The 22034-nt window shown below is 47.3% G+C and overlaps 1 pseudogene; it reads left to right on the forward strand.

Annotated features, from left to right (window-relative positions):
- The first annotated feature begins 483 nt into the window (after positions 1–483).
- LOC144102763 (uncharacterized) lies at positions 484–15206 on the forward strand (annotated as a pseudogene).
- Positions 15207–22034: the final 6828 nt, after the last annotated feature.

The following is a 22034-nucleotide window of genomic DNA, read 5'->3' on the forward strand; positions in this document are numbered from 1 at the left end:
GAGTTGACTGGTCAGATGTTTTTAACCCTTTCGGCCCTGGTGTCCTAAATATAGGACACAATGCAAAACACGCGACACGAGGCTAGAAACCAACCAAAACTACCGAAACAAGAACCGAAACAGAACTTGGGACATCGCTGTTGACATGGGCATCAATGCCGATGTTGTTGTGGCGTTTGCAACGACGGGAGACGACGACGAAAATGGCGGACGGCGCGGGCGACGGCAGTGAAGGTAAGCGAGATTTTGCGATTGGTTTACTCAACGACTAATTTTGCATGCTGCCCCTGAGAATTATATACGTTCTTTTTAAGACCTTCGAGATGCTAAAATCATAGAGCAGCTTCTACATTGGGCTGTATGTCGGTCACAAGAGGCCACGAATGACGTGTCCTATATAAAGGACACCAGGGCTCAAGGGTTAGCGATCAGCGTGAGGTTTCACTGCGGGGCGTTCGGTGTTTACTTTTACGGGAGCAATAATTTCGCGTTGTTTTTTATGTAGGTGCGACAATACCTACTGCGTTGTTCTACTCGGCAAGGAGATTGCCTCGCTCAAGAAGGCCACGTCTCGAAGATCCGGATATTATCTTTGCTGCACTGGGCAGCGGCGATATATCGGACATCGACGATGACGAAGAAGAGGTAGACGAAGCAGGTGAGCTAGACGATGCAGTGGACGGCGACTGGGACAACCAGCAGGAGCTATCTGACTCGTCTGACGAGGAAGAGCCGGATAAAGAGAGCGCTCGAGAGTAAGGCTCCTGGTGCAGGAAACCATTTGAAAAGCCAGCTGCTGAATTCAAGCCGGTAGCTGACGAGAACGAAAGCTATCGCGATCCTCTTCTCACGCCTTACGAGTATTTTTCAAAGTATGTGCCCAAAAGCGTGTTTATTGAGTTAGCCGACAAGACCAACACATACTCAGTTTTCCAAGATGGAAAATCAGTGCTGACAAATGAAGAAGAAATCAGAAAACTTATTGCACTTCGTTTGACAATGGGTGTTCTGCGCTATCCATGGCTGCGCATGTATTGGAAGCCTTCAATGAAAACAGAACTTTTGGCATCTGTAAACATGTGCAGGAATCGCTTTGAAAAGCTCAGGAACTGTCTTCATATTGTAGATGTAAATGGAGATCACAACAATAATGACCGCTTGTGGAAAGTGAGGCCACTTCTGAATTCATTTTAAGAAAGATGCCATAATCTTCCTTTGGAGGAGCGCCTATGCATTGATGAACAGATCATTCCGTTCAAAGGGAAGCTTGATATCAAGCAATACATCAAAGGCAAGCCAAACCCCTGGGGCGTCAAAGTGTTCATGTTGTGTGGTGCGTCGGGAATAATTTATGATTTTCTCGTCTACCAAGGCTCCACAACAGAACTTAGCTCAGAAATCAAGAAAACGTTCGGAGTAACAGGCGCCTTTGTTCTCCATTTAGCATCCAGGATACCTGATGGCATCGGGCACAACTTGTTTTTTGATAACTATTTCACCTCCCTGCCTGTGCTCCGTGTGCTGCTTGAGAAAACAATTTATGCTGCTGGCACTATTCGCCAGAAGAGAGCTGAAAAATGCCCTTTGAAGACGGAAAAACAACTGAAAAAAGAAGGAAGAGGGTCATCAGACTACCTCGTGAGCAGCGACGGAAAAATTGTGATCACACGATGGATGGACAATCGAGCAGTAAACCTGGCATCGAATTTTGTTGGCGTTGATGATCTAGGCGATGTGACAAGGTGGAGCAAAGCAGACGGGGCTTTCATAAATGTGAAACGCCCAGCAGTTGTGCAGCAGTACAAAGAAAGCATGGGGGGAGTAGACAAGACAGATTTTTTGGTGTCCCTCTACAGGACCTCAATTCGATCGAAGAAATGGACACTGCGTGTAATAACGCACTTTTTCAATTTGTGCGTCACAAACTCGTGGTTGGAATACAGGCGCCATGCCGAGCACCAAAAAATCAAGATGAAGGATCAAATGGATTTACTAGAGTTCACTCTGAATGTAATAGAGAGCTTGGCAAAAGCTTGCTCTGCCGAGTTGCCACGGAAGCGCGGACGGCCATTTTCCTCTCCACTTCAGCCGCTGAAGAGGCCGAACTTGATTGAAGTGAGGCCAATCCAAGACATTCGGTACGACCAAACTGGTCACTGGCCTTCAGTAGAGGAAGAGCAGCAGCGATGCAAGCTTGAAGGATGCAAAGGCAAGCCCAAGGTGAAGTGCCAAAAGTGCAATGTGCACCTTTGCTTATCTGCAGCAAAGAACTGCTTTCGAGCCTTCCATACGCAATAGCCTAAGCCTTTGCTAGAAAAAGCTCCAAACAACTGTTTCTCTTTGAAAATAAACTTCAGATTGCAACTTTGTGTTTTGATTTCTGACAACCTCCAAGCCCTGATGTCCTATATATAGGACATGATCCAATCTCGAACACCAATGAGTCCAAAAGGTAATATTTGATTGTAACATGCTTTTTGTTGGGTAATTAGAGTACTTAAGGCAAAAAAAAAAATTTTCCGCGCCATAAAAATAATTCAGGGCTGAAAGGGTTAACAGTTCGGATGTAAATTCTGCTTATGATTGTTTCATTCAAAAGTTCACTGACATTTATATATCTTGTTTTCCTTTTGTTACTATCAATTTATCCAGAAAAATAAGAAAGCCATGGATTAATGGCGATCTAATGGCAAGAATAAAAATAAAGAACGACATGTTCCACGGGTTCATTCAGACCAAAGATATCATCCTCCTGAGAGAATTCAAGAAGTATCGGAATAAGCTAAAAAAAGATATTAAGAAAGCTAAAGCACATTACCTAGAAAAGTCTTTAAGTGCAGTTAAAAATAATAGTAAATCAACATGGAGGAAACTAAATGAAGTTCTGTGCCGCTCACAAAGAACTAGCCCAGTGGAAGAACTTATGATAAATGGAATAATAGTTAATGGGGCTTCCCTAGCCGACGCATTTAATGATCACTTCGCTAGCCTCCCAACCCCTCAGCTATCTAGACATACAAAGCTCTCTAATAACCCTCCTTGCCCACACAGCTTATTTCTTCCACCTACTTCAGACGAAGAAATTTCTTCTATATTCTTGAATCTCAAGAATTCACGCAGCGTGACACTCAAGGTATGCAAATCGGGCCATTAAAATACGTTATTGATTGTATAGCACCTGTACTAACGCACATTTTCAATCTGAGTTTTACTACAGGTACCTTCCCGAAACAGCTTCAAGTCGCGAAAGTGAAACCAATTTATAAAAAAGGAGATCACAATGACCTCGGCAATTACCGTCCCATATCAATTCTGCCAGCGTTCTCTAAAGGATTAGAAAAACTTCTTCTGGTTCGCCTTGTTTCCTTTTTAGATACATTAGATGCATTGTCGAGCGCACAGTACGTGTTTCGGAAACATCGGTCTACCCAATTAGCTCTACTTGATCAAAAGGAGTATATTTTACATAATATCGAAGCAAAAATACCTGTGTTGGGTGTTTTCATTGATTTCACTAAAGCTTTTGATTACCTGAACAGAACCTTACTCCTCGAAAAGTTGGAATCTTATGGCATTCGCGAAAATGCATGGGAATTAATTAAATCATACCTCTCTCATCGTTGTCAATTTGTTGAGGTCAATGGTCACCCTTCACATATAATACACTCACACTGGAGTTCCTCAAGGGAGTATTCCTGGCCCCCTTTTGTCTAATCTATACTTAAATGATATTGACAGTCTTGATGATCGAGCTAAGTTTGTAATTTACGCCGATGATACTAGCATATTCTTTTCTTCCGATGACAGCACTGAATTGTTTATGATAGCCAACTCTGTACTCGCTAAGGTAGCTGCTTGGGCACAGGAAAATGGCTTGGTAATCAGCATTCCTAAAACAAAAGCGATTGTTTTCCGTCCTAAGACACGACAGATTCCACCTAATTTAACGCTTAGTTTAAATAATACGGAGATAGAAATAGTGAGTGAATTTAAAACGTTGGGAGTGATCTTCACGGAACATATGTCCTGGGTCAGACACGTCGATTACATCTCAAGTAAGCTCGCCTCGATTAACGGCATTTTGTACAGACATAGAGATTTCCTCCCTAAAAATATTTTGTTACTACTATATAATTCCATGTTTGTCTCTCATTTACAATATTGTAGTCTGGTCTGGGGTACTACTACCCTAACTAACATAAACAAGTTGAGTATATTACAGCGAAGGGTTCTTAGAATTATTACACGCTCTCAATACGATTGTGATATATACTCTGTAATGCAAAACCTTGGCATAATAAGTTTTGAAAACATGTGCAATTATCACCTGTGCCTTGGGCTTATCAGGCAAAAGAAAGCTAAATGCAATAGTTTAATAAGGTTTGCCGAATTAGCCACAAAAGGTCCATCACGCTACCCCACACGCAATCTCGAGTTTTGGAAAGTGCATTCCTTCCGGACTAATTATGGATTTCAGACACTAAAATATCGAATTCCTAATATACTAAACACATACCTAAAGGATAACATTGATATTCTTGATCTTAAGCCACGTGAACTGAAATCTTTATTCCTGTAATGTTACCTTTGTGTGTCCTATATATTTTTTACTTATACTTAGGCTTTGCCTAATTCAGTTGTCATGAATGCATACATTTGTGAATGCTTTCTTTGTTATGAACTATCAACCAATGTCGCCTTTATGTTGCTGTATTACATTTGTGCGCTCCTTTTTACCATTACATTTTTCTTAGATATTACTATCTAATCTTCCTCCCACTTAGAAACTTGTACGAGCAGTACATCCCATACTTTATTATGTATTATGTTTTTCATGTACGAGTAGTACATTCTATACTTTATTATGTATTATTATGTTTTTCTTCGATGAAAGATGTGTCGGGTTGTCGGCGTGTACTGCTGCTGCTTTGTAGGGGACGAGGACTTGTCAAGCTGCTATCGCAGCTTTTTGCCTCGCCTCCCCCATCTTTGATGGAAATAAATGGAAATGGAGCCGCCAGTCGCGATGTTGCCAAAGCAGCTCCAAACTCTGGAAGTAGTGCGACACGTAGATTCCATCTCTTTTCACTTTCACGAGCTAACAAGTGTCCCCTTCTAACATTGGTAACAGAAAGCAATTAAACGACTATAGGATCTAGGATCAAGTTGACTAGCGTTATTTCCAAGATTATCTCGATTTCATAATTTAAGCTCCCTCAGAGGCTGGTGGACGCAGCAAAAATACCGCACCAAAGCCAACTTTCATCAAGAAGAATGTGTAGTGCTGTTGAATGCATATCTTTAAAATAAAAACTTAATTACTTCAGACATTCAACTCAGCGCATTGAGCCGTATTTTCTATTAAAGCTTGAGCAAAACGGTGCATGCACGTGCTTGCTCAGCCCGCCTAAAGTCGAGAGAGTAAAAAGCGATCCTTTATGCTGACCTCCGTACATTGCCTGTGCAGAGAGTCCTCGACTCTCGTCACAAACGTGTGCAGGCAGAATTTAGCGCAGGTTAGCTGTGCACTCGATCGATAAAGTTCCAAAGAAAACAGAGACCACACTTGCGTCATTCAACGCACCTGTATCAGTAGTTTCCCACGTGCTCCGAAGCGAAGGTTTGTCATTTGAATCTGGGGGCAAAGCTGATTCGCGTCGTTCCTGGGTTTGTACTAGTAGCAGTCGGGTAAGTGTGCTGTATCGACCCGGAAGTTGCGGTCTGTAGACGATCCCTTTATCAGTACGCCGCGAGATTTCTCGGTTTCATCATTCATTGTCATTTATTATAACTTTAAGGGCACCCAAAGGGAGAGGATGCGAGCACAATGTAAGGAGAGGGGGGCGAGTATCACGTTAAAATAATGCCAGAACGGATGGCCAGAACGAAATCTGTCGACTGGTGTCATTTAATTAGTCGACGACACAGTCCCCCGCCACAGCCACGCTTTAATTTGCTGGAAAATAGGAGTGGAGAAGGAAGCCGAAGCAGCACCTCGATTGGTAATTTCGCCTGGCGAACAGATTGAAAACGATCAAGATACTCTCCAGACAAAAACAAACGTTTGTAACGACAAGCTACGCGCGTACCTTCAACTATTCCCACACGCGAATTGGTTTCGACTGCAATATCGCTTGGCACGGTTGCACTGGCGTGTGTGCGTCCTGCCTTTCGCTTACGTCGTTGCCGAACGCTGCGCCGCCTTTCCATAAAAGCATGACGCTCGTCTACGCTATTTCAGCTGCTGAGGAGAAACCTGTGCCATAGAGCGGCGAAAGAGGCGGAATCTATTCTGGTCCTCACATGAGCATGATAGCAAAGCCGTCTGGGTGGATGCCCGTTACATCGACTACGCCCTGCTCAGCAAGGTTCCCGAAAAACATGGCGTCGAAAAACTCGCTCCTATAGGCGAGGAGGAGATTGTGGGCGCGGAAGGTGAGTTCGCCAGCAGTAGGGAACATATCCGTGCGAACCGTGAAGTCTATGCCAGCCACGCGACAGCTGTCGAGAGATGCTTCCACCTCGATCTACGAAGAAAGTACTGACGCAGAGGAGAGTGGGAGGCCGAGGAGAAATAAATATTAAATTCGTGTAAAGTGCGCGAAAGCAACAGGGACAAAGACAACAAAAACGTACACACAAAGAGCTCAGACTTCCCACTTTTATTAGATTTATCATTTTTATTCGTTTATCGTGCATACATGTTTCTTGTCTTTGTCCCTGTTTCTTACGCGCAGTTTAATCATGAACGAGAAGCACCAACTAGCTCGCCATAAAACCCTTCGTGTAAACCTACAACTACATAGTGATGGTGCGAAGAAAATGTTAATTTAAGGCGCTCAATCTCGCCCGACCGAACATTACTAAAGAGCCCAATTGGAGATGATTCTAGGCGCTGTACCTGCATTGCCTTGACTTGAAAGGCTCATAAAATGAGAGCAAGAAACTAAATCTCTAGCACGGACACTCCTCTTCATTCGAACGAGTGTTCAGTGTAATCTCGATTAGGGGAAACAATGGTGTGTATTCGACGTTCCGCAACGGCTGCAAATCCTATAGTGCAAGTACTAATTGAGGAACATTTTTTGCATTAATTTGCCAATGACATTTTATTTGCGACGCATACCACTATAAAGCTGTTGGTTCCGTACTCACTTGACGCTCATCCCTGGGGATGACATTACGCTTCCAATGTCACAACCGTCGTCACAACCATGAATCACCTGTGGGAGAACGTATCCGTTCTTTCTGACAAAACATTTTAAGAAAATGGTCAGCACTTAAAACTGCTGCTTTTCCACTTGGCAAACTCATGACAGTTCTGAGGTTAGTCCTTGCAATGTCATTGTTACGCCTGGAAGGTGTCTACTGCTTTTGGACTCGACTCGCAGTTTGTGCTTGAACTTAAATTCTCTTTTTGCTATGTGGAAGCTGCAAAAAGAGAATGAGGCCTCAGCGAGACCAGCAACTTCTTTAGCCGCACAAGAGGAAATTACGCTAAAATCGGTGACATAATCAACAGTACAATACAGCTGCGACGCGAAACACACAGCAGTGCCTACGTAATTGCTGATGGTAAATGCAAAGTAAACAGCAAATAATGATCAATATAATGACAGCAATTGTGTAATGAACGCAAACAAACCCACAATAAATGCAAAACACACATGATACATTAGGGTGCAAAAAAAGTAATAAAAGTTCATATTCTGAGTCACATAAAGGCAATACCCAAATTTAGAGCTCTCAGACTGTGGGGATCTGCCCTGGAGCCCCCTTTGTTTGCTTTCCGCGAGGCACCGTGCAGCGGCAGTCTCACCTCGAGGAGGAACGCATTCTATTGTCAGTTACAGTAACTGGCAAGAGAGGGCGCCAGCGTCGCTGCGCGGGAGACTACTGAAGCCCGCGCGCGGGAAAGGGGGCATAGGGCGCTTCGGCTGGGATCGTCGGCGCGAGCGGGTGTGTCTCTCGCGGCTCCGCTCTTCACCGGCGGGGCGAGGAAGCGGCGGGGAGACAGGCTCCCGTACTCGTCCCGTCCGGCCTTCGGAGTATCCTTTGCCCTAGCGTGGACGAACATTCGCTCGGAACGTTGCTGGTGAGCTGGACGACCTTGATTCATTAGCATAACTTGTTTCTAGCTGGCGTTATTGTTTCTGTAGCAATAAATGCCTGTTTGTGTCAGCCAATGTGCCGTTCCTTTGTTCCTTCAGAGCAAGGCCCACCGTATGTGGCGTGCGCTCGGTAGCGTACGCGATCACGGGGTGGGGTCCGGGCGGCTTTGAACCGTGTCAGCCGTGATTGAGCGGGGAGAACGTACTTATCTCCCCAAGTCAACCCCACATCTGGCAACCCAACGTGGGGCCCGCTCTTGGAATATTGGACGACTGTCGGTTCGGTTGGAGGAACGCTCTTTGTCCAGACTTGACAAGTGCTAGGCCTAGAGTGAATTTTGATCGCTAGGACCTGCGGCATGCTTTCTTGAGTGCGGGGTGTATTGCGCTGCAGCAATTTTGAACTTTTCGACATGCTAAGCACGTTTTTTTCCCTGGAGTTTCTTCGCGAGAATCACTTGGTCCGCATCGAGGGAGCGTGAGGCCTAGCGCTCGCGGAGTTGCCGAGCCCGAAGAGAGTGAGTACGGAAGCCGCGTGGGTGGTCCGAATTTCTGAATATATTTTCTCTACTCTCTGTTTTTCGACTCTGGGAGTCGCGGCTCCGGAAGCCGGGTGCCGCTACGAGCTCGCTGGTATTGCAGCTCGGCACCGGGCGCTCCGACATCGTCCGGTACGGTGAGCGCCGACCGCTCAGAACCTGCTTTGTGCAGTGAGCGGGGTAGGACCACCCCACAGAGCTGATGTCTCCTCGCGGCTGCGCGCACATAACCCGTTTCGGGTCTTTGTTGTATTCACGGTCATTGTCGGAGTGTTAGCTAGGCCTAATGCTTTTCGAAGCTGCCTGCACCACGTAAAGAGAGGCACGACCACCGGACCGTGGTGTTGAAAGGGGGCGCACTTTGCTGCCCGCCCGTTTTTTGTAACCTCGCACGAACTGAGCAATCTCATTGAAATCAAAAATAGGGTTTGTTCACTCGAACTTCGCGTTTGCAGAGCCGCCCACACGTTTTAGCGAGTTAGCTATTGTAATACGAGGCTCTTGCGGAAGCCGTTTCCCCTCCCGTGACCGACGTTAAAGGCACTCCGAGAGCGTTTCGGTTGCAGATCCGGTGGAGCCACCCAGGCTTGCTGTCCGGTGCACATCGGCTCGCTGCCGCCTGCTGCGATGGAGCGGCCTGTATCCTGTTCGCCGCATCCATCCGAGGAAGCTGTGGCGAGACCAGTCAGCAGTCACATCCGGCTGCTGCTGCCCTGGCGATTACTGCAGGATCCTGGCCTGCAGCTTTCCCACCGGCCTTCTATTCGCGGGACTGCGGACGCGGTAGTCCGCGGGCCATGCGTGCCGTTCCAGCGGAGACCTTCACGTCGCCTTCGGAACGCCGCGGAAGTCTGCGTGGACGCTCTCGGTGTGACCTCCGCTGCAAGACGTGCCTCAAGGACATGAAGACCAGGAGACTCCTCCATAGCACGTACTTTCAGGCGCGTGGGTCATTTAATGTTGGGGGGATGTGGGGACGTGCTCTGCAGCCCCCTCTATTTGCTTTCCCGCGAGGCACCTGCAGCGGCAGTCTCACCTCGAAGAGGAACGCATTCTCTTTTCAGTTACACTAACTGGCATGAGAGGGCGCCAGCGTCGCTGTGCGGGACACTGCTGAAGCCCGAGCGCGGGAGAGGGGGCTTGGGGCGCTTCGGCTGGTCAGCTCGGACCCTAACCTTTAAGTACGGGCAATCTAGCGGGCCAGTGAGGTCGCCGCCAGCCATGGGCTAGCGGCCATCTAGTATGCGTCTCCTGCAACCTGCTCTCGACGCAATAAGTGTTTTACAAGCAATCGGCTGGGATCGTCGGTGCGAGCGGACGTGTCGTCGCGGCTCCGCTCTTCCCCGGCGGGGCGAGGAAGCCGCGGGGTGACAGGCTCCCGTACTCGTCCCGTCCGGCCATCGGAGTATCCGTTGCCCTAGCGTGGGTGAACATTCGCTCGGAACCTTGCTGGTGTTTCGGACGGCCTCGATTCATTAGCGTGTTTTGATGTTGCAGAAATAAGTGCCTTTTTGTGTGAGCCAATGAATCGTTCCTTTGTTCTCTCAGGGCAAGGTCCGCCGTGGATGACGTGCGCTCGGTATCATACGCGATCATGGGGTGGGGTCCGGGCGGCAATGAACCGTGTCAGCCGCCATTGAGTGGGGAGAACGTACTTATCTACCCAAGTCAACCCCACAAAATATATTCGTGTCCTAGAAATAAAAGGTGCGCAAATTTATTCCGACTTGCGTGCTCAGAGTCCTGTGCGAAGAAGTTTAGTCTATACAAGGCCTGCATCTATGGCTCATGTGCCAGCAATAAAGTGAACATGCCATTCACAGCAATATTCATTCTGCTTCACGCAATTAAAGAAAATTGCGGGATTAATAATTGCATTTTTAACAGCTGATTTTATTAAGCCATGACAAAGCATAAAAAGTCTAAACCACCCTGTATAGAAGTATGTTGTGTTCACAATCACACGACGGGCTTCCACACTGTTATTCATGAAGCAATCACAACGACCCTTGAGGCATAATGAAGGTTGCCCGGCAAGTGACAACCCCGGTTGGCTTTTTCCTTTCAAAGGGCGCTGAGGAAAACAATATAAATTCGTGCTTACGAAATGCTGGAATGCAGGCCGGTTTATCTGAGCAGCCATGTCGTCTGGATCATTGAAATGAAAGCGCTGAAAAAAATACAAACGATGATCGATTTCCGTAGTTATGCAAAATGTGAGTTAGGTGCGATAGCAGTCCGGTTTTCTGTTCCGGTGTTCAGATCCAGTGTTCACGGATGGCAGTTGTTCGGATAGCGATAGTCGGTTAATGTGCATGAACGCGGAATTGGTCATTCATAGATCACTGGGTGTCTTCCAACCATTTCAGGTGCATCAGTGTAGCGTTGCTCCACTGCCCTTCTATGGCAGGTGCTGCCATTGGTGGGACTTCTGTTGCGATCCAGGTCGCTCTTCCCGAGCAGCTTCTAAAGATTGATTGCACTATCGCCTGACACGGTAGGCAGCCTGCCCTATCCAGATATATGTGTGGGTTTTCCCCCAAACGTAGTACTTTCTGACTTACTTCCGTTCACTATGAGTTACTGCTCTTACTGTACACTTGTGAGCGATAGAAGAGGGAACATACTTCGAGCACTGATTTATTGATCACTGCAAATTAATGTAAGACAAGCAGAGTTTTTCTTTTCTTACTTCTAAGCAGTTTTTTCTGTTGGCGTATCATATCCAAAAGACATCTTCCAATTTAGCGGGCAAATAACCAGGAAATTGGCACTGTTCTGCAGAAAAATTTTTCCTTATAGTGTTCTCACGACTGGAAAAATACGGACGGCTTTAAGTACTGTCAATTCGAAGGGCACTTAAAATTTGAATAAAGCTGCGCTAAGGTTAACCACAGCCGGTTCGCGTTGTTCACGCGGGGCCAAAAAGTGATGTTAGAACAAACACCGTGTTCAAATTAAAATGATTCTAAATCAAGTAGTGCCTACCGTAGATAAATATCTCAGCTGGCCGTTTGTTTTCATTCGCCGCGATCATGCATTGTTCATTGAGAATACTATACTCTGCGCCTCCCGCTCTTAAACCGGCGTCCAGATTCTGGCCTAGCGCACAGCCTCAGTTTTGTAACTCACAAATCCACCACGCGCCACAACGGCCTACTGCAATCATGCTTCTTGCGCTCTTGGCCAATCAACGTCGAATCCAGCTGCTACCGCCTGGAGCAGGTCTTTACTATGGCCAGGTCTGTACTGCGCTGGAAGCGATGCTACTTTTTCAGAAGAACGTGCCATGTTATTGTAAGACATGTTTTCGAGGGTGTGTGGCTGAGTGAAATACTTACTGCGATAGATGTTTCAGATTTGTTCTGAACATTTGATAACCCCAATAAAATCTTCGCGAGGAAAGGAGAATACCCAGAAACGTTCTCATTTCTTGGTGCGCACATCGCGTTGTGAGGAAAGGGTCTGTAGCAAAGTATTTTCGACGTGGTCCTTTTTCCAGAATTTAAAGCTCGCGAAATATGAAAAAAACACGTGACTGAGCGATTTTGCTACCCTATTGTAGCACTGCCAAGCACGTTCATAAATAAACAATGCGCGCGCGCCCACCGTTCCGAAGTGGCGGCGCCACTCTCAATGTAGTGTTAAAAGAGTGTTAGCACATTCTTCTACAGCATGGAAAGCTCATGGTGTAATCTGCTATATATTGTAGCGATGAGAAAGTTGAAGTGCGATTGCCGCGTGCCGAAGACGACGCTGCTGCTGGCGGACCTGTGTTCTGGTTCGTGAGTTCTTGTGCTTCGGCTAACGCCAGCTGTGCTCGCCGCCGGCCTCTACGTCAAGCAAGCCGTGACATTTGGTGGAGCTGCTGGGCACGCATCTCATGCCACACACCCCGCCTCGCAATTCGAGCGCGGTACTAAGTCCCGGCCGTCGGGTTTTCCTAGAGCCCTCGGGAGAAACAGTGACTCGCGCTAGCCGACGGCCGCAAGGCCAAGCGCCGGAATTCGGACTCTTGCCAGCGGGATCGAAGACATATAGGACGACCAACGCCACCATGCCGTCGCAGTTACAACAAACCGACCCCGCGATTGCGCCGAGGATCGTCTACGTGCCTGTCACCCCAAGATCTGTCACTCCGTTCCGTGGCGATGGACTTGATGATGTTGAAGACTGGGTCCAGCGCTATGAACGGGTAGCTCGACATAATGGGTGGACACCCAACCAATATCTGCAGAACCTGTATTTCTCCTTAGATCCCACAGCGAACTACTGGTTCGAGAACCGCGAGGCGTCGCTAACATCATGGGAGATATGCAAGAGTGAACTGGTACGCACAACTGCAAACCAGCAACGGCAACAGCTTGCAGAAGATCTGCTCCACGCTCGTATCCAGGCTCCCACCGAGAGCGTGAGAAGTTTCGTCGAAGACGTGCTGCGTCTGAGTGCCAGCGCTGACCCTCGGGCTACTGAAGAGAAGAAGGTGCGGGCCTTGATGAGGAGTATCTGGAATGACATCTGTGGAGGCGTCGTCCGCAATCCCTCACCACAGTAGCCGAATTCGTCGCTGAAGCTACCAACATCAAGCACGCATTGCTGACAAGAACCAGTCACTTTCGGCGACTAAGCGCCCTTACTGAGGCGCGATTACGGATCGCTCTCAATCGAAACTGTCTCAAAAAGTGTCTCATTTGCCCCTCTCCTATTGGTCGGCCGGGGGCGGTGGCCATTTTGCTTTTTAGCGTCACTGACTGACGTCGTAGATGGCCCAGAAGTGTTGACGTTGGCTACCTAATTAGGCGGGCAGATTGAGACGATTTTTTGAGACTGGGAAATGTAGTCTCAACGCGTTTGAGACGCAAAGTGGCGGCGGTTTATTTTGCCATACGCGGCTGGCCGCGCGAGCAACGGCGTAGGAGAGTGCACGAAGTCGGTTTTGACTTGCCAGACGAGCTGCTTCGTCGCCAAATTCGACTCAGGAAGGAGACTGCACAGTGGTTGTGCGACCAACTCGCTGAACTGGGAAGTGCGCGGGCGAGTGCGCTGTCAGTGCAGCGACAGGTGTTGTGCGCGCTGCGCTTCTTAGGCACCGGCGGATTTCAAGGCGCCGTGGGCAACGTTGCTATATCCCAGCCCACTGTCAGCAAGTGTGTGCGGCGGGTGTCAGCAGCTATTGTCAAAGTGGGGTCGCGGGACGGTTGGGTGCGGTTCCTGGCGAGCCCGGAAGAGAAGGCGGCGGTGAAGGAGGGCTTCGTTCGCCACGGCAGCATCCCCGGCGTCGTTGGGTGTGTGGATGGCACACTTATCGCCATCAAGGCGCCATGGGGCGATGCTGCACACAAGGCCACCTTTTGGAGTCGTAAGGGCTTCTATGCCCTCAACACAATGATAGTGAGTAGGCTTCGCTCTCCGTTTCTGATTGCATTTTCGGCTGCAAGCTCGGGCCTTGACGGCGGAAGTTCACAACTAAGCTTGTGGTGTGCTTTCTCTCGCAGGTGTGCGACTCCAACATGAGAATTATAGCTGTTGACTCCCGCTGCCCAGGATCGGACCACGACCTTTTCGTGGCGCTATTCGTGGTTGCGGCAGGAGATAGAGCAACGACTGCTGCGAGGTGGTGAAATTCTCCTGGGTAAGCAATAAGAAACCCCCACCTCGGTTACAAATTCCGTGGTGAGGCAAAAATGAAAACCGAAAGAGGTTATCGAGGCTTACATCGCCTCCAAAGGGGTGACAACTGTGTCGGTTCGTCTGAATTATGTCTAGCAAAGAAACATCGAAATCTTACATGGGTACATTAGGGCTTTCCATTCCTACTAATCACACATGGCCCTGTCGATAATCTATTCGCAATGCACACGGTGTGTTTGCGTGTGTACCTTGTTTCCTCTTCCTTTATAAGTGTCCCTGTTTCCAGAAAATAGTCAGTCGCAAGTTCTGAGCTTTGTGTGTGCGTATTTGTGCCTCTTGTTGACCGGTCGTCTTCGCACTTTGTTTTTTGGACATTGCTATGAATCTGCTGCCATTGTATCGAGGACGACTGAGGCCACGCTTAACTGCACACCATTTCTGTTATGCAGGGGACAGTGGCTACCCTTTGGAGCCCTGGCTTTTGACACCTGTGCCAGGACATCCCAGTCTGGCGTCTCCAGAGGGGTTATTCATCTCAGCGCATAGCTCCATGCGATCCGTTGTGGAGCGTGCCATCGGCGTGCTGAAGAGCCGCTTCCGGTGCCTGGAAAGGTACCGGACGCTACAATACGAGCCAGAGCAAGCGGCCTTCATAATCGGAGCATGTGCTGCGCTGCACAACCTGTGTTTGAATGACCCCTTGCCAGAAGAAGGAGACGTGGATGCCGCTGACCCGGACGACGACGAGCCACCTCCGGCTGCAGTCCACACGCAAGGCGCTGCAAGCCGCCTTTCCTACCTGCGAGGGAGAGCCGTGCGCGACGGTATTGTCGAGGTTTTTCGGAGGACCCGTCTCCAGAGGCTGGCATACCTGCGCACGGTGCGTCGTCAGTTGCGGCGGCAACTCCAGCGTCGCCAGCACTGAGCCCATCGACACCACCTCGCAGGGTAGCTGGCCAAGGTGTTCATTTGTGCAACACAGCAGCCACGGTTACTGTTGGCAGCGTCATCCCCTCGTGTCAGTGTACGTTTGTGTGTGAGCAACTCTGCATTGTGGCTATGCCCTTAGCCGCAGCCCGCAAAGTGCCGACTTTTATTTTTTTTTTCCTGTGTGTGCCTACAAGCTGCCGGTGCCGAAGAAGCGCAGCGTGCACAACACCTGTTGCTGCACTGACAGCGCACTCGCCTGCGCACCTCCCAGTTCATCATCAGTGAGTTGGTCGCACAGCCACTGTGCAGTCTCCTTCCCGAGTCGAAATTTGCGACGAAACAGCTCGTCTGGCAAGTCAAAACCGTCTTCGTGCACCCTCCTACGCCGTGTGTGTGTGTGTGTGTGTGCGCGTGCGTGTTTGCGCGCGCGTGCTTAAGTGGGTGAATAAAAAGTGTACTGTGAAACAAAGCACCGAATGTTTGTGATGCTTATTGAAATGAGGAAGTCCCACTGAAGCAATTTTTTTGCTCGATATGCATTCATGGGCTGAAATAATTTCGATGGACATATTGTAGTGTGAGAGACGTCAAGTGCTCATTGTTAATATTTCAGTGAAATTTTAAAGGTGTGCTTGAACCCTGTAATTTAAAAATTAATAAAAAAGACACAACCTACCTGCTGACAAGGGCAACGCCACCGTCATCCTAAACCACAGCGACTACGTTGAGAAAATGACGAAGCTTCTGGAGGATGATGGCACGTACATGCGACTCAAGCGGGGCCCTACACTCAAGGTAGAGCAAGAGTTGCAAAGGCGTCTTCCAGACAGACGTCTTCCAGTTTGTTCCACCACAGCACAGGTCGTTATACTTCACGCTCCTCTGCCACAATGGATCTGTCCCTGCTTTATATGGCCTCCCGAAGATCCACAAGCCTGGCGTAGTCGAGGGTTTGACGGCATACCGTCTTGTCAGGAATCATGTTGATGCAGATTACTGGTCACTGGCCAAAGTCAAAAGATGAAAAGACGTTTCGGGAGCACTACGGCTCCCTTGTTCACTATGAAGCAATCGGCGCACGGACTCGTCCTTTTGTAGCACCCAGTAGCGTTTTTAATGATTTAGCATAGATAGGATGTAGAGTTCCGTCGTTCCTGTTTAATGTGTTAGACGATGTCTGTATGATAAGGGACTCAAGATTCTGCCGTGCTGATGTGTTCTTTTCTGTTGTAAGTATCTTTGCGGAAAGCAGCATCTAACGCCATCGCCGAGCATGTGCAAGAATCCGGCCACGAGATTAACTGGGATCAAGCAAAGATACAACAGAAAAGAACACATCAGCACGGCAGAATCTTGAGTCCCTTATCATACAGACATCGTCTAACACATTAAACAGGAACGACGGAACTCTACATCCTATCTATGCTAAATCATTAAAAACGCTACTGGGTGCTACAAAAGGACGAATCCGTGCGCCGATTGCTTCATAGTGAACAAGGGAGCCGTAGTGCTCCCGAAACGTCTTTTCATCTTTTGACTTTGGCCAGTGACCAGTAATCTGCATCGAGCCAGGCGTTCCAATGCGACCAATAGTGGATTTTACCCGCTCTCCCTTGTACCGGCTTTCAGGCTACTTGCACAAAGTTTTTTCGCCACTCGTTGGCAAGAGAACGACTTTCGTACGCAACTCCTTTGATTTTACTGAAAAAATACGCGAAATCACGATTGACAGCGACGAGATAATGGTGTCATTTGACGTCAGATCACTGTTTACCAGCGTCCCCGTGGATCTGGCGGTGGAGGTATGCCGTTCAGCGCTTCGAGACGACGACGGACTGAGTGCTAGGACACCCATCGATCCATCGGACCTGTTGAAGCTTCTGCAGTTTTGCTTGAAGAACACGTACTTCATCTTTCGGGGCACTGTCTACAAGCAGGTTCATGGCACTGCCATGGGAGCATCTATCTCGGTCACAACCGCAAACCTCACAATGGAAGCACTGGAAAGCCGCGCTTTGGCTTCGTTCGAGCCGCGCCCGAAGGTCTTCCTGCGGTACATACATCGATGACTGCTTTTGCATAATCAAAAAGAATGCCTTGGCTGCTTTCACAAACCATTTGAACAGCATGGAAGATTCCATCCAGTTTACCGTCGAGGAGGAGATTTCTGGCCGTCTTCCTTTTCTGGACGTCATGGTGGAGCGACGTGATGACCGCCTATCATTCAAGGTGTACAGAAAGGACACGCACACAGGCCAATACCTTCACTTTAATTCAGTCCATCCTACGTGCCATAAGCGCTCCGTCGTTTCTACCCTCGTCCGTCGTGCGGAAAGAATATGCTCGAAACCCGAAGAAAAAGCCCCTGACATACGCCAAGTGCGACGCGAGCTCAACAATTGTGGCTACCCACCGCACTTCGTGAACGCTGTAATACAGCAGACAACGAGACCAGCTCAGCCCGTTCGCCTACCTTGCCGTGCCCGAGCTGCAATACTCTATGTGCCAGGCGTGAGCGAGTCATTGGCCCGCATTTTTCGCACCTACGATGTGCATATAGCTCACGTGCCTGCGTGCAAGCTTCGTCACGAGTTGGTGTCCGTAAAGGACAAGCTAAAAAAGGAAAAGTTTCCCGGAGTAATTTATAAAATCCCCTGTTCAGACTGCGATCACTCCTACATAGGTGAAAGCGGAAACTTTGAAAGACGGCTGAATGAGCACAAGAATGATGTCAAGAAAAAGAAGGCTTGTTCCAACGCACTGACTGAACACGTTGAAAACACGAAGCATGATATCGCTTGGGAGTAAGCGGCAATTATCGGCCGTGAGAAAAACTGGATGTCACGCCAATATCTGGAGTCTCTGTTTATCCAGACAACAGATCAGACGCTCAACCGTAACATCGGCAATCTACCGCCCTCGTACGCTAGATGCCTGCGACGATTAGCACAACGTACTTAAGCTTTGTGTGCGAAATTTTTCCATCAGTGAACAAGACTTCCGTGTGGAAGTCGAAACGTCCTTCCATCTTGACAACACCTTTTGGTTGGCGCTTCATTATTTTCGCCAGTGTATTCACCCGACCAGACGAGATTTCGTCGAACCTTAGATTTCTTCCACAACACACCTCACAGCGCATCCCCTACCGTGATGACATGAGTGGGCAGAAGGGCCATCCTTTAAACTTACCCAGTCTGGCTACTAGCGTCATCGAGTAAGGGGACACGCAGTGAGGTGTGTTGCCCCTTTGGTTATGTCCTACTGTGAGGAGGATTTTCTTATTTATTCCTAAATTACAGGGTGCAAGCACACCTTTCAAATTTAACTACAATACCAACAAAGAGCACTTGACATCACATCTCTTGCACTACAATATGTCCATCGAAATCATTTCAGGGTTCCATTCAGCATGCACTTTTTTTAGCAGCATTTATCACAAGTGTTTTTATTTGAACAGATAGGTGCAAAATGCACTGCTTGCAATACCATGAATAAGTAACATCTTCACGTGTGGTACACAAATTGCAACATACAAACATGATAAACAAACATGACAAGACTAGCGGCCTACGTGTTGCCACAGCTTCTACGTGAGTTATGCAAACAGAAAGCGCACTTCAGCACACATCTTAAACCATGGTACACATCGAAAGCAATGCTCTATAAGTGTGTAAAACATTTTGCCTTACTAGAAAATGTTTATCACCCACTTGCATGGGACGAAAGATTAAGAGAGTTCGCAAAAAACTTCGGCGAAGCCAGTCGGCAGTTGATGCTGCTAAACTGTCTGATATGCGCTTGAACTTAAAACAAAGTATCAAAAAAGCAAAAGAGTATCACTTTAGCGTATCTATGAAAAACTTTCTTGTTTCGTCCCCTGCAAAGTTCTGGCGGCAGTTATCAAAGAAAAAGAAACCTGTGTACAGCGTTGTCATTGACGGCGAACTGATTACTGATGCGACACAGATTGCTTCGTCTTTCAACCGTTTCTTTTGTACTGTGTTTACGCACGATGATGGTAGAAAGCCTCATTTTAACTAAGCTTGTCCGCCTATTACTGATGTTTCTGTAACTGAAGAAGGTGTTTTCTCTCTGCTTCTCAGTTGTGACGCAAAAAAGACGCCGGGAATTGATTACATACCAAATACGATTCTTGTGAGATATGCCGAATGGTGTTCCAAGTACTTAACGCTCATATTTAAGAAGTCTCTGTTAAACGCCGAGCTCCCGGAGGACTGGAAGCACGGAAAAATTATTCCTATTCCCAAAACTGAAAATTCTTCTCTACTTAGCTCATATAGGCCAATATCTTTACTGTGTACTTCTTCAAAAATACTTGAACATATACTTTTTGGGCATATATCAGCCTTCCTGGAAACCAATCACGTAATTGACGACCGGCAACACGGTTTTCGCAAAGGCTTCTCTACAGTGACCCAACTTCTAGAGACGATGCAGGATTTTGCCGCAGCCATTGATAATCAGTGTCAAATTGATGTCATTTTTTTAGATTTCGAAAAAGCATTTGACCGCGTCTCACACAGAAAGTTCTTGCTAAAGCTAAATACTATCTTTAAAAACGATCTACTGTTGGCGTGGGTACAAGCATATCTATCGTCTCGATATCAGTCCATATCAATCGGCAATGCATGTTCGAGCCCAGCTTTGGTAAGCTCCGGTATCCCACAAGGCTCAGTACTTGGGCCATTGTTCTTTTTAATTTTTATAAATGACATTGTTAAAGAAATTCCTGTCAAAATCAAGCTGTTTGCCGACGATTGTGTATTATATCATGAAATACGAACTCCTGCTGACCAGCTTCTTCTTAATGACGCCTTGGCTAAAATTCATGATTGGTGCTCAACGTGGCAGATGAGTATTAATACTAAAAAAACAGTTTCAATGTCTATTACGCGGAACAAGCGGCCATTAAGTTTTGCCTATACTATTAATAACCATCCCCTGTCTACCGTGGACAGCTACAAGTACTTGGGATTAACGATTAGCTCTGACCTACGGTGGAACAAACACATTTCTAATATTAAAAATAAAGCTATGAAAAAACTTGGCTTTTTAAGAAGATCTCTCCGGTACTCTACGCAGGAAATTAGGTTACTAGCTTACAAAACTTTTATCTGACCTGTTTTAGAATACGCTTCTGTTGTGTGGGACCCTTATACTAAAGAAAACATTAAAACACTCGAAAATATTCAAAGAAAGTCAGTGCGATTTATTTATAATTCATACAGCTGGCAGACGTCCCCTACCATGCTACTTGAGAAAGCAAATTTGGATTCTTTGCAGCTCAGGAGATACCGCGAGAGGCTTAAATACATGTTCATGATTGTTCACAACAAATTAGGAATTAACAGCAGCAAGTACATTGAGCTCGTCCCGGGTCGTTCGATACGATCCTACCATTCTTTAAAAGTGAAGGAATACTCATGCCGCACTGAAACATACAAGAATTCTTTCTTCCCCCGTACTGTACGGGAATGGAATGTCCTCAAAGCGAATATTGTAGAGGCTTCTACTGTGGAGTCATTTACGGAGTCGCTTAGGAATTCGTAACAATTTTGCAGCATTCAACATTTTCCTTTTTTTTTTCCCCAGTGCTCATTTTGACGCCAGGCGTCGTCTAATATTGTATAATGTTGTTTCTTTTCGTCGTTCATTTTTTCGGTATTGTGTGCTGAGTTGCGTGTACCTCAGGGAGGTTTTCTTTTTGTCAAAGTGTATTTTACACCCACTCCTGCTTAAGGCTTTGCAATAAAGCCAGCAGTCTTCTGTAAATAAATAAAAAAAATGCATGAATATCAATACGACGACGGGTGAGGAAGTTCTGCTCAATGGCAAACCCTAGCAGTTCCGAGAAGATTGACACACAACGGAATGCGTCATGAATATGGCAAGTTGTGCTGTCAGAATGACTTTAACATGACAAAATTCTCGTTCATCATCATCAGCATGACTACACCTATTACAGGGCAAAGACGTCTTCCATGTCTCTCTAATTAACCCTGTCCTTTGCCAGCTGCGTCCACAGTGTGCCCGCAAACTTCTCTCATCCGCCCACCTAACTTTGTTCCGCCCCCCTTGCTATGCTTTCCATCTCTTGGAATACACTCCGTTACCCTTAAGGATCAGTGGTTATCTTGCCTTCCAATTACATGCCCTGCCCAACAAATATTGGTAAACTGCCGTTCATGATCTGAGAGAACCGGCCATATCCGCTCCACCCCCTTCTTATCCGTCTAGTTTTTTTCCATCTCACGATCAGCTGTCATTGCCAATTGTGAACTGCTGTTCCCTTGCTAGACTGTAGAACATTACTTTGGCTTGCTGCATGTTAATTTTTAGACCCACCGTTCTGCTCTGCCTAACTCGTTCATCACCTGAATGGCTGAGCAAGGCAATGTCATCAGCGAATCGCAGGTTATTTAGGTACTCTCCATTTACTCTTATTCCCAACTGTTCTCTATTCAGACCACGGAATACCTCCTGTACACCGGCGGTGAATAGCATTGGCGAGATGGTGTCTCCTTGCCTGACGTCGTTCCTTATTGGAATTTTAATGCTGACTTTATAGAGGACTATGATAGCTCTACAGTTCCTATATATATCTTCCAATATTTTGGCACAAGGCATGCTAAGCCCCGTCGTGGCACCTCAGTGTTTGTTTGAAGTATTATGCTACCGATGTGGAGCAGGTTAACTGTCAGCCATGGCAGTCGCCTTGCGACGGACAAACAGTGTGCGTGTGCTACGCAATGTGTAGACACGTTCAAGAACCCCGTGCTGTGAATTAACTCGGAGCCCTCTA

Source organism: Amblyomma americanum, chromosome 8 (assembly GCF_052857255.1).
Source record: "Amblyomma americanum isolate KBUSLIRL-KWMA chromosome 8, ASM5285725v1, whole genome shotgun sequence".
Classification (NCBI taxonomy): domain Eukaryota; kingdom Metazoa; phylum Arthropoda; class Arachnida; order Ixodida; family Ixodidae; genus Amblyomma; species Amblyomma americanum.